Consider the following 12,069-nt stretch of genomic DNA (forward strand, 5'->3'; position numbering starts at 1 on the left):
GGAGTACAGGGGATGGGGATGATGGGACTGTATAGGAGTACAGGGGATGGGGATGATAGGACTGTACAGGGGATGGGGTTGGGGATGATGGGATTGTATAGGAGTGTAGGGGATGGGGGATAGGGATGACATCAGTGACAGAGGGATGGTGGTGAGGGGATGGGATCAGTGACAGAGGGATGATTTTTTGAGTACAATAAAGGAGACTCTGGTGACATATCGGGGATCACTTTAGATGTGGGAGAGTTGTCAGTCTCCCTTTCCTATGTACGGTACATAGGTATGCTCTCTACACATAGCACTGTGTTCATTTCAGAGAACAGACACAGGGCACAGGTTATTATGCTCCTTACCAAGTATCCTCTTCTGATATTAACACAGTGCTATGTGTAGAGAGCTTACCTGTGTTCATTGCTGGACTTGAGAAGTGTTCAGTGACACTCCCCTCTCCCCCCATCAGCTGAAGGAAACGCTGATACAGACTTTGAATGAGTGAGGTTAGGGTAGGGTGCCCATTCAGGAATTCATGGAACGGGGCGGACTGAGCTGCCATATCACTGGCTCTGGCTCCACCTCAGCCTCCACCTGACTGTACTCCTGATCACTGGTTGCTATAGTCACCTGGCGCCTGCCCAGCATTGAAAGCGGAGGAGGATTTCACTTCCCCCTCCTTCGAGCTAGTGCTCCTGGGGCCCAAAGCAGCTGCCCTTTGAGCTGAGCCCTGCAGCAAACACCCTCTTGTCATGCGCCTAGAGAGTGACAGTCCCACTGGTCTAGTGGCGGCGAGGTGCAGTGCAGGGCAGCGGAAGCGGAGCTAAAGCCGGCGCTGACACCAGCAATTTGAAACAGCGAGCGGCAGCCCCGGTGAGCAGCACGAGGCTGGTAGAACCAACAGCCCAGGAGGGGGTGGGAGAAGACCTCACCGCTGGCCACCCTGACCTGAGCAGCAGTGGGTGCAGCATCCCCGGAACTCCCAGAGCCTGCACACTTTCTCCAGCCTCCTCTCCTAGCTGTCACTGTCATCAACAAGAAGGAAGACAGGCTGACCAAGGGCCCAGAGGACGAGGATGGGCAGGAGGTAGGTGCATCACACACACACATACCCACAGACAGGGAGGCACAGGAAGGACTGCAGGCAGGGGATAGGAGGTCAATTTCAGCCACCCCCCCTCTCTCACCCACCTACCTCTCTCTCTCCCACCCCCCTCTCTCATACCCCTCCCTCTCTCTCCCATCCCCCCTCTCACCCCCCCTCCCCAACCCCCTCTCTCCTCAAAAGTGGACACTGACTTAACAGGTGAGAGGTAGTTATCCCATCCCCCCTCAAGCACTGCCACTCATCCACCCCCACCACTGCCACTGACCCCATCCTCCTAATGAAGGACTACAGGTCCCAGCATGAGCCCTCAGAGCTGAGGATGTGACAAGCCCCCGCAGTAGGTCAGTGTAGGGATCAGGTAGGTCAGTGTAATGGTCAGTGTAGGATTCAGGTAGGTTAGTGTAGTGGTCAGTGTAGGGATCAGGTAGGTCAGTGTAGGAATCAGGTAGGTTAGTGTAGTGATCAGTGTAGGGATCAGGTAGGTCAGTGTAGTGGTCAGTGTAGGAATCAGGTAGGTCAGTGTAGTGGTCAGGTAGGTCAGTGTAGGAATCAGGTAGGTCAGTGTATGTCCAGTTTTTACTCCAGATCTCTCAGGTCATTTGTATTCCTTTTGTAGTATAAAGTACGGGGTTTTATATACAACTTTAGTGCCTTGGATATAAAAAGCATTTGATTCATGTATGTTAGCCCAACATTGTAAGAATAATTACACTCTGTGACTCTAAGTGGCCGCCTGCAATGTTGGGCTAACATACATGAAACAAATGCTTAAATAGGTAAGGAGCAGGGCCACCCAGCGACGTCACATGGTGGCCCCGTCCCCTTGTGATGTCACCAACCGGTGCATGCTGAGGGGTGTCCCTGAATGGCAGTTTGGAAATGTGGTCACCCTAGGTTGGGGGGGGGAATTCGGAGGACACAGGAACATTAAAGTCCAGGGGAGAGGTGTTGGAGTCTCGCAGAGGAGAGCTGGCAGAAAACCGTCAAGGAAAGGTGAGGACTTCACTGCTTGTGTAACGCTGTCTCTGCTTCCGGGTTTTAGCTGGGGACATGCTGCCATGGAAAAGTGAATAATGTGCTAGCTCTAGATAGCATCTTGGGCGTACACCTCTTCACCAAGCAAACTCACATTTGTGGAGCTGTATCCACCCCCTGGAAACTTTTGAACTGAGACAGAACCATTAGAGGCTGCTTCTGGACTCTTCAAAAGACTATTCTGTAAAAAGGGCTGAGGAAAGAAAGAAATGCAATGCAGGTATGAGGGTAGCATGTACTACCTATTTTTGCATTCCCATACTTCTCCTTTAACAAAAGATAAGCAAAAGGGAGTTCCAAATTATGAACACAAAGGAGAGGCCTTCTAAACTATTTTATTTATTAATACATGTACTTATACAGTGTTAATCAATTTATGCAACGCTTTAAATTTATACTGTACTTTTTACATCAGTCCCTGCCCTCGAGCTTATGATCTAAGGTCCCTCACTCACATTCATACATACACATACATAACAATTTAGACATGAACCATTAACATATTAGCATGTCTTTGGAGTGTGGGAGGAAATGGTTGGGAATGGAATTGATGACCCTGGTGCTGCTAGACAAAAGTGCTAACCACTTAGCCATTGTGTTGAAGCCTTATGCCGAAGCCGCTTTCAATGCTTGAGAGAGTGATATTCTTCTAAAAACCCTACATACACACATCATTTAACTATACTCTGAGCAGATACAGCTCAACGGGAGCTAAATTGGAAGCCAGTGGTGGGCTGCTATGGTTGACCTTCATGCTGATCCAGTGGGTTCAAGAAATCCTGTACTGGGGGGAATTTAGCTGCCCCCCATTGCTGACCCTTTGAATAAGAGTTGCCTGTCTTCAATTTTACACAGATCTGGAACAGGCATGAAGATTTCAAAGTCAGAACTCTGCATACTTGCTCCAGTTCAATAATTCAAAGTGGGTCAGCCTAACAGCCATGTTATTAGCATTTTCAGGAAGTCAACAAATTTCTCTCAGGAAAGATTTACTTAAAGTTGCGCATTATCTTATCTAAAAATGTTTTCAGGTAACAGTGCTAAATGACAAGGGCACTACTGTATATAGTTAGCTGGTAAATGTTTGAGAAAGTAATAGTGTGTCCCCTAAAGCAGGGGTCCCAAACCCTCTGGCCGGTGGCCTGTTGATGACCGGGCTACACAGCAGAAGGTAAGCGGTGACCGGGGTCCGGACAGGATTATCACTGTGGTTGCCGCTCAACTCCTGGTGTGCGGTTGTGCCTATGTGTACTCTCCTACCCTGCCAACAATGTCATTCTATCAGCAGGGCAGGGGGCAGGAGGAGCTGGAGATCTGCACATAGAGTGGGAGTCTTTAATATTAACAAGCAGGTAATCACCCACTTGTTAACATGATAAGTTTGCCAGGTTCTGCCCTCCATCCAGATATGTGGCTCCTCCCACTCCCCCTGCCCTGCTGATAGAATGACATTGCCAGTGGGGCCGGAGTAGAGTTGCCAGCTTATCCCTTTAACCACATGCCGACCGGGCCATAGCCGAAAGACAGCTACAGCGCAGTCGGCTTGTCCTGGGTGGGCGTCCATGGACGTCCTCTGGAACTCTCGCCCCCCCTTGGCGCCTGGTGGGGTGCGCACACTGAAATGTCCGTACTCGCCAGGTTCACGGGACCCGGCGCAACACGGATCGCGGTAAAGGGCCAATGACAGCAGCCCTTTACCATGGGATCGCTCCCTCCAACGAGGGAGCTATCACAATGTCAATAAACTGGGGTCATGCAAAGGTCCCAGCTCTCTTCTCTGCTCACACCGATACAGCGTGAGAAGAGAGATTGAGTGTGAAACAGTGAGTGACAAGTTTTTGAAAGTACTACAGTGCCCAGCAGTGCCATACAGAGCCACACAAGTGCCACTACAGTGCTAATCTGTGCCCTACAGTGCCATCAGTGCCACTACACTACCCATCAGTGCCACTACAGTACCCATCTGTGCCACCAGTGCCACTACACCACCCATCAGTGCCACTACAGTACCCATCTGTGCCACTACAGTATTCATCAGTACGACTACAGTACCCATAAGTGCCACTAAAGTGTCCATCAGTGTCACTACAGTGCTCATTTGTGCCATCAGTGCCACTATAGTGCTCATCAGTGCCACCTCTGCCATTTCAGTGCCCATCTGTGCTGTCAGTGCTCCGTCAGTACCACGCCAGTGCCCAGTGCCACTACAGTGCTCATCTGTGCCACCGGTGCCACCAGTGCCCATCAGTGCCACGTCAGTTCTCCATCAGTGCCACGCCAGTGCTCCATCAGTGCCACATCATTGCTCCATCAGTGCCACATTATTGCCAATACAGTGCTCATTTGTGCCATCAGTACCATATCAGCATAACAAGAGTGCTCATCTGCACCACTACAGCGCTCATCTGCGCCACTACATCGCTCATCAGTGCCACTACAGCGCTCATCAGTGCCACTACAGTACCCAATAGTGCACATCAGTGCCCATAAGTGAGTGCTCATCAGTGCCACCATATCAGTGGTTCCTCATTACCGCCCATCAGTGCTACCTTATCAGTGCACATCAGTGCCAGATAATCAGTGCATCCTCAGTGTGGTGCATTAGTATATATCAGTGCAACCTTAACAGTACCCATCAGTGCACCCTCATCAGTTCCCAGCAATGCACCCTCATCAGTACCCAGCAGTGCACCCTCATCAGTACCCAGCAGTGCACACTCATCAGTACCCAGCAGTGAACTCTCATCAGAACCCAGCAGTGCACCCTCATCAGAATCCCAGCAGTGCAGCCTTTTCAGAACCCAGCATTGCAGGCTCATTAGACCAGCCTCATCAGCACCCATCAGTGCAGCCATATCTGTCCAAGTGTCCCTACCACAGCAGTTTGTCACCACAGCCCACAGTCACCAGTATGGCAAAAAAAAAAAAAAATTCCGCTGAGGAGGCATACCAACAGCTTAGCTTGACCGACGAGTGCAGCAGGGAGCTCTCTGAGTCTGCGTCTGATTCTGGTTCAGAATATGAACCCGTTGTAAGCAGTGGGTCTGATACAGAATCGGAGGAAGAGCAAAGTGTGCCCATAAAACAAAGGCGTTCTGGCATGGAGCAGCAGGCTACCACAAGTACTGCTGTGGCATCAACCAGCAGCTCAGTGCCATCCACCAGAAATGCAGTGGCATCAACTAGCAGCTCAGTGCCATCCACCAGTAGCACAGTGCCATCCAGAAGAAATGAAGTACCACTGCAGCAAAGGCCAAGAACTAGCGGAGTGTCATCTCAGCCCCAAAGCGTTAGGACTCATGCCAGCCTTCCCTATGCCCTTGAAAACCCTCTGTGGCTTCCCCCTAATTCAAGAGCAGCAAACATTCCCCCTTTCACTGACCAGGCAGGTGTTCAGGTGAACACAGAGAATTTTGCCCCTATTAATTTTTTTAATTTAATTTTTACCCAAGACCTATTATCCTCCATCGTGGCCCAGTGCAACCTCTATGCACAACAATTTATAACAAGCAACCCTGGTTCAAGTTATGCCTGTCCCTATGAGTGGAGAGCATTGACAGTGGAGGAATTTAAATTATTTTTTGGCCTAACATTTAATATGGGACTCACAAAAAAAATGAATTATACTCCTATTGGTCCACCAACCCCATCCACTACATGCCAATCTATTCATCCATTATGCGAAGATCAAGATACCTCATGATAATGCGTTTCCTCCATTACAATGACAACACCAAGTGCCCTCCCCATAATGACCCATCACATGACAAATTATTTAAAATTCAGCCACTTCTAAATTTTTTCTCTGAGAAATTCCCCCAGTTATTTATCCACGACCAAAATATCTCCGTGGGTGAGTCATTGGTCCACTCCACAAGCAGGCTTGGCTTCAAGCAGTTTATCCCCAGCTAAAGGGCCCGATATGGGTTAAGCTCTGCAAGCTCTGTGACCGAGAAATGGGGTATATCTACGTCTTCCGGGTGTACGAAGGGAAGGACACCCAACTGCAGCCCCCTGAATGTCCAGAGTACATCAGAGCCAGCGGAAAGGTTGTTTGGGAGCTTGTATATCCACTCCTTGGAAAGGGTTACCGCCTTTATGTGGATAACTACTATACAAGCTTGCCCCTCTTCTGCAAGCTTTACCACAAGGACACTCCAGCGTGTGGTACAGTGCGAGCCGATAGGAAGGGATTCCTGCAAAGGCTCGTTACTGAAAGACTACTACAAGGGGAGACGGCGTCTTTGCGGAATGAAGAGATATTGGCTCTCAGGTGGAGGGACAGACGAAATGTCCACATGCTCACAACGATCCACACCGACATCTACGTGGAATTTCCCCGAAGAAACGGCCCAATCCAGAAACCAAAATGTGTCCATGACTATAATTTGTTCATGGGGAGAGTCGATTTCAATGATCAGATGATCGAACCCTACCTTCCCACAAGAAAAAGCCGCTTTTGGTATAAAAAAAAGTCTCCATATATCTTTTCAGTTTGGCCATTTACAATAGTTTTGTTATTTACCGTAAATCTACAGAGAGCCCCGTATCTTATCTTTAGTACCAAGAAGAAATTATCTGCACTCTTTTGTACCCTGAAGGCGCACCAGAAAGCATTCGCTCGGATTCAGTGAGCAGACTCCATGAACGCCACTTTCCTAAAAGACTCCCCCACCATGAAACAGGCCGGAAACGTCAGAAGAAATGCCAAGTGTGCTCCAGAGGAGGAACTAGAAGAGACACCTTGTATAATTGTCCTAATTGTCCTTCCCAACCAGGCCTTTGTATTGATGAATGTTTCCGCCGTTACCATACTTCTCTACATTATTAGGGAAGTATGGTAAACGTAATTGTCATTTACCGCCACACGCCTTTATGCCACTGTACATACCGCTGCCTTCTCCGGAACTGACCCTGGCCTGCTAAACAACCACGCTTCTGCCTAATGCTAAACTGTAACTACCTCTGCCTTCTCCGGAACTGACCCTGGCTTGCTAAACAACCGCGCTTCTGCCTAATGCTAAACTGTACCTACCTCTGCCTGCTCTGGAACTGACCCTGGCCTGTTATATGACCATGCTTCTGCCTAACGCTAAACTGTACCTACCTCTGCCTGCTCTGGAACTGACCCTGGACTGTTTGACCATGTTTTTTGCCTGCCTCTTGGACTGGTCTTTTACTCTGCTACTGGAGTAGTGGGCTTAGTGGGTTTAGTTTTCTCATTCCTGATTAGGGTCTGGAGACTCGGAGGCTTCAAAGAGATTTGGGTGGGAGAAGCCTCTACCCCGTCCCCATTCTTTCCTGGCCTGCTACTTGGACCATGTTCCTCCTTACTACCAGGACCAATATTTTGGCACTGCTGGCAATGTCTCTACTTGCACTGACCCTGGACTGTATAATGTATATGGACAGTATCCCTGCCTGTACTGACTATGGACAATATCCCTGCCTGCTGCCTGAACAATTTCATTCACTGTCGCTGACCACGTCTCTGCATGCTGCCTGGATCAGGGCTCTCCTCCTGTGGACAATTGCACTACTAAAACCACAGGTAATTTTTTGTTTACCCTTTGCTCAGCAGAATGTATTTTAGGGTGTAATTCTTGGTATGTTCGTGCTATGTGTTAGAAATATGAAGGGCCTTCACAAATGTGATAGATTGTAAGGAAATTAGATGTGTAATTTATGCTCCTAGAACGCCTGAATGTGCTACTTCAAGGTTGGGCCTCTGTATGTGGCCAGGCTGTGTAAAAGTCTCACACATGTGGTATCGCCATACTCAGGAGGAGTAGCAGAATATATTTTGGGGTGTCATTTTTGCTATGTACATGCTATGTGTTGGAAATATCTTAAAAATGGACAACTTTGTGTAAAAAAAAATGCGTTTTCATTTTTATTTTCCACATTTTCCAAAAACTTCTGGAAAAAAATGAACTGTTCAAAAGACTCATCATGCCTCATAGTTTATACGTTGGGGTGTTTGCGTTCCAAAATTGAGTCACTTTGTGGGTGTTTTCTTTGTCCTGGTGCTCCAGGGCCTTCAAAATTGTAATAGGTGGTTGAGAGATTAGATATGTAATTTATGCTCCTAGAATGCCTGAATGTGCTACTTCAATGCTGGGCCTCTGTATGTGGCCAGGTTGTGTAAAAGTCTCACACATGTGGTATCGTATACTCAGGAGGAGTAGCAGAATATATTTTGGGGTGTCATTTTTGCTATGTACATGCTATGTGTTGGAAATATCTTAGAAATGGACAACTTTGTGTAAAAAAAAAATGTGTTTTCATTTTTTTCCCACATTTTCCAAAAACTTCTGGAAAAAAATGAACCGTTCAAAAGACTCATCATGTCTCATAGATTATACGTTGGGGTGTTTGCTTTCCAAAATGGGATCACTTTGTGGGTGTTTCCATTGTCCTGGTGCTCCAGGGCCTTCAAAGGTGTAATAGCTGGTTGATAGATTAGATATGTAATTTATGCTCCTAGAACGCCTGAATGTGCTACTTCAATGTTGGGCCTCTGTATGTGGCCAGGCTGTGTAAAAGTCTCACACATTTGGTATCGCCATACTCAGGAGGAGTAGCAGAATATATTTTGGGGTGTCATTTTTGCAAAGTACATGCTATGTGTTGGAAATATCTTAGAAATGGAAAGCTTTGTGTAAAAAAATACGGTTTCATTTTTTTTCCTCATTTTCCAAAAACTTCTGGAAAAAAATGAACCATTCAAAAGACTCATTATGCCTCATAGAATATACGTTGGGGTGTTTGCTTTCCAAAATGGGATCACTTTGTGGGTGTTTCCATTGTCCTGGTGCTCCAGGGCCTTCAAAGGTGTAATAGCTGGTTGAGAGAATAGATATGTAATTTATGTTCCTAGAACGCCTGAATGTGCTACTTCAATGTTGGGCCTCTGTATGTGGCCAGGCTGTGTAAAAGTCTCACACATGTGGTATCGCATACACAGGAGGAGTAGCAGAATATATTTTGGGGTGTCATTTTTGCTATGTACATGCTATGTGTTGGAAATATCTTAGAAATGGACAACTTTGTGTAAAAAAAATGCGTTTTCATTTTTTTCCCACATTTTCCAAAAACTTCTGGAAAAAAATGAACCGTTCAAAAGACTCATTATGCCTCATAGATTATACGTTGGGGTGTTTGCTTTCCAAAATGGGGGCCTTGGTGGACGTTTCCATTGTCCTGGTGCTCCAGGGCCTTCAAAAGTGTAATAGGTGGTTGAGAAGTTAGATGTGTAATTTATGTTCCTAGAAGGCCTGAATGTGCTACTTCAATGTTGGGCCTCTGTATGTGGCCAGGCTGTGTAAAAGTCTCACACACGTGGTATCACAATACTCAGGAGGAGTAGCAGAATATATTTTGGGGTGTCATTTGTGGAATGTACATGCCATGTGAGAGAAATAACCTGTTATAATGACAATTTGGTGTGAAAAAAAAATTAAAATTAAAAAAATCTTAATTTTGCAAAGAATTTTGGGGAAAAATGACAACTTCAAAAACCTCACCATGCCTCTTACTAAATACCTTGGAATGTCTACTTTCCAAAAAGGGGTTATTTTGTGGGTATTTTTACTTTCTTGGCTTGTTAGGGTCTCAAGAAATGAGATCCTCAGTACATCAGATGTGATCAATTTTCAGTGATTGGCACCATAGCTTGTAGACTCTATAACTTTCACACAGACTAAATAATATCTACTAATTTGGGTTTTTACCAAAGATATGTAGCAGTATAAATTTTGGCCCAAATTTATGAAGAAAAATTACTTATTTGCAAAATTTTATAATAGAAATGAAGAAAAATTCATTTTCCTGACAGACTCCATGGCAGCCTACGTGTGGGTTAACCCCGCCTCCTCTCCAATGCTATAGGACCCCATTCCCATAAATGAGAGCTCACCGCTAGGTACTACGTTCCTTTTTTGTCCTCCTCCAATTGACCTACATCACGATTGTTCCTGTTTGCGTCCGGTCGGATATTTCCGGAATTTGGCATACCATTTATGCAGTGCAGCTCAGGGCCCAGCCACGGGCGGGCAAGTAGCTTTCGAGGCACTAGATACCCCAGTGGTGGAGGGGAGGTTGCCTCTGTATGCCTGAAGATGGACGCATCAACGGCTGGCAAGGCCTGCGACTCTCTTCTTCTTCCTATATTCATGGCAGTCGTCTCTGTGTGTTTTTGTTTGTCTGTAGCCCCTTGTTTTTGTTTTACTTCAAACAGTGCCTTCCCGTATCCACAGCTACCCCTCATGGCGATTGGAACGCTTCTGCATTCCAGCTTGCCGCGGCGCTTCTGGGTCGCGGCCGCCTCCGTCATTGTGCATGCGCCGGAGCCTCCACGACAGTGAGGCTTGGCTCACGCATGCGCAGTTTGACGGGCGGCCACGCAGGCGTCATTCGGCTGCCTCCCTACGGCGCAGGCACGAGGTGGGGGGGCGGTGACGTCACAGGCGGGGGATTCGAAAACGGCTTCTAGCTCCTGCCAAAACGGGATCTCCCCAGGCAGTGAGCATTAGCAGCTCCAGCTCCTCCAGCCTTGGTCTGCCCTGGTGAGTGCCTCTGAGTGCCTAGTCCTTTTTCCCTTAAGGGGAAATGTTTAAAAAAAAAAGGGGGTAAATAATATATAAAACATTATATATTTCTTTCTTATTGAAAAAAAAAAAAAAATATATATATATATATATATATATATATATATATATATATATATATATATATATAAAAATAAAGGGGAGACAAGATTATATAATCTTTTGTTTTTGGCTGGCTCAGGTACGTTTGGCACTTTCAGGTCTTTAGCAGACCATGCGTTTCTTGATGTTTCGTCCAAAGGTCATGGACAAGTCATCGCCTTCTTGTCGGAGCCGAGATACACATACCCGAGTGTTCTCTGCTTTTTTCGGCGCCGCTCACAGTCACGCCCAGTCCCGCCCTATGATGGACATAACTCAGGTCCAGGGGCGGGACGGGGCGGGACTGGGCCGGACGGCGTCGCCGAAAAAAGCCGAGAACACTCGGGTATGTGTATCTCGGCTCCCTGCAGTCTCGGCGCCATATTTAAATCTACCCACGGCTGTGTATGTCGGCGGCGACCGCGGCAATCGCCGCAATAGCTCCGATGACACAGAAATTGGCGGGGATCGGCCTATAATACGCACCCACGATTTTCCCCTGATTTTCAGGGGAAAAAATGCGTGTTATATGCCGATAAATACGGTACCTCCGGTTCCAGGTTCGGCAAGACCATCTTCAGTTCTTCTTCCTCCCTTTCAGGCTGACAACCTCGCCCGAGTCTTCTCAAAAAAATACTCTGGCCATAATGGCCCTCATCAGATTGAGAGAGGTACGTCCTTATCACTATTTTGACGACCTCCTATAGCTGTCCCAAGGCAAAGACCATCTACTGGTTCACAGGGAATAGGTAATCTCTACCTTGACCAGCTTCGGGTGGCTCCTAAATCCGGGAAAGAGCCACCTAAAAACCAATCCAGCACCTGAAGGAGGAGGGGCCCAGTTTGTTACAGTGGAAAGCACCATCTCTCTTCCAGTGGGGAAGATCCCAGTCATCCAGGAGAGAATTTCGTGGTCTCTAATCTCTTCACAGCAGAGGGCCTCACAGTGCCTAAAAACTATCGGCTCGGCGGTCTCCACGACCCCTATGGTCAAGTGGTCCCTGTGGGGGTTATACCCTTTCCAGTCAGGTTTTCTACAGCAATGGAATCGAGGGGAAACAGTCAACCTATTCACATATCATCAATGACGAGGAGCAGCCTCTTCTGGTGGCTTCAGAGCAAAAACCTGCTCAATTGCCACTCCGTTGCCCCCATCGCATGGGTCACTGTCACGACCGATGCCAGCGGTACCGGTTGGGAAGCCCTCTGCAGATTGTATCTTGCTCAGAGCAAGTTGGGTGCGCG

The sequence above is a fragment of the Aquarana catesbeiana genome, linkage group LG01, assembly GCF_042186555.1.
Source record: "Aquarana catesbeiana isolate 2022-GZ linkage group LG01, ASM4218655v1, whole genome shotgun sequence".
NCBI classification, from domain to species: Eukaryota; Metazoa; Chordata; class Amphibia; order Anura; family Ranidae; genus Aquarana; species Aquarana catesbeiana.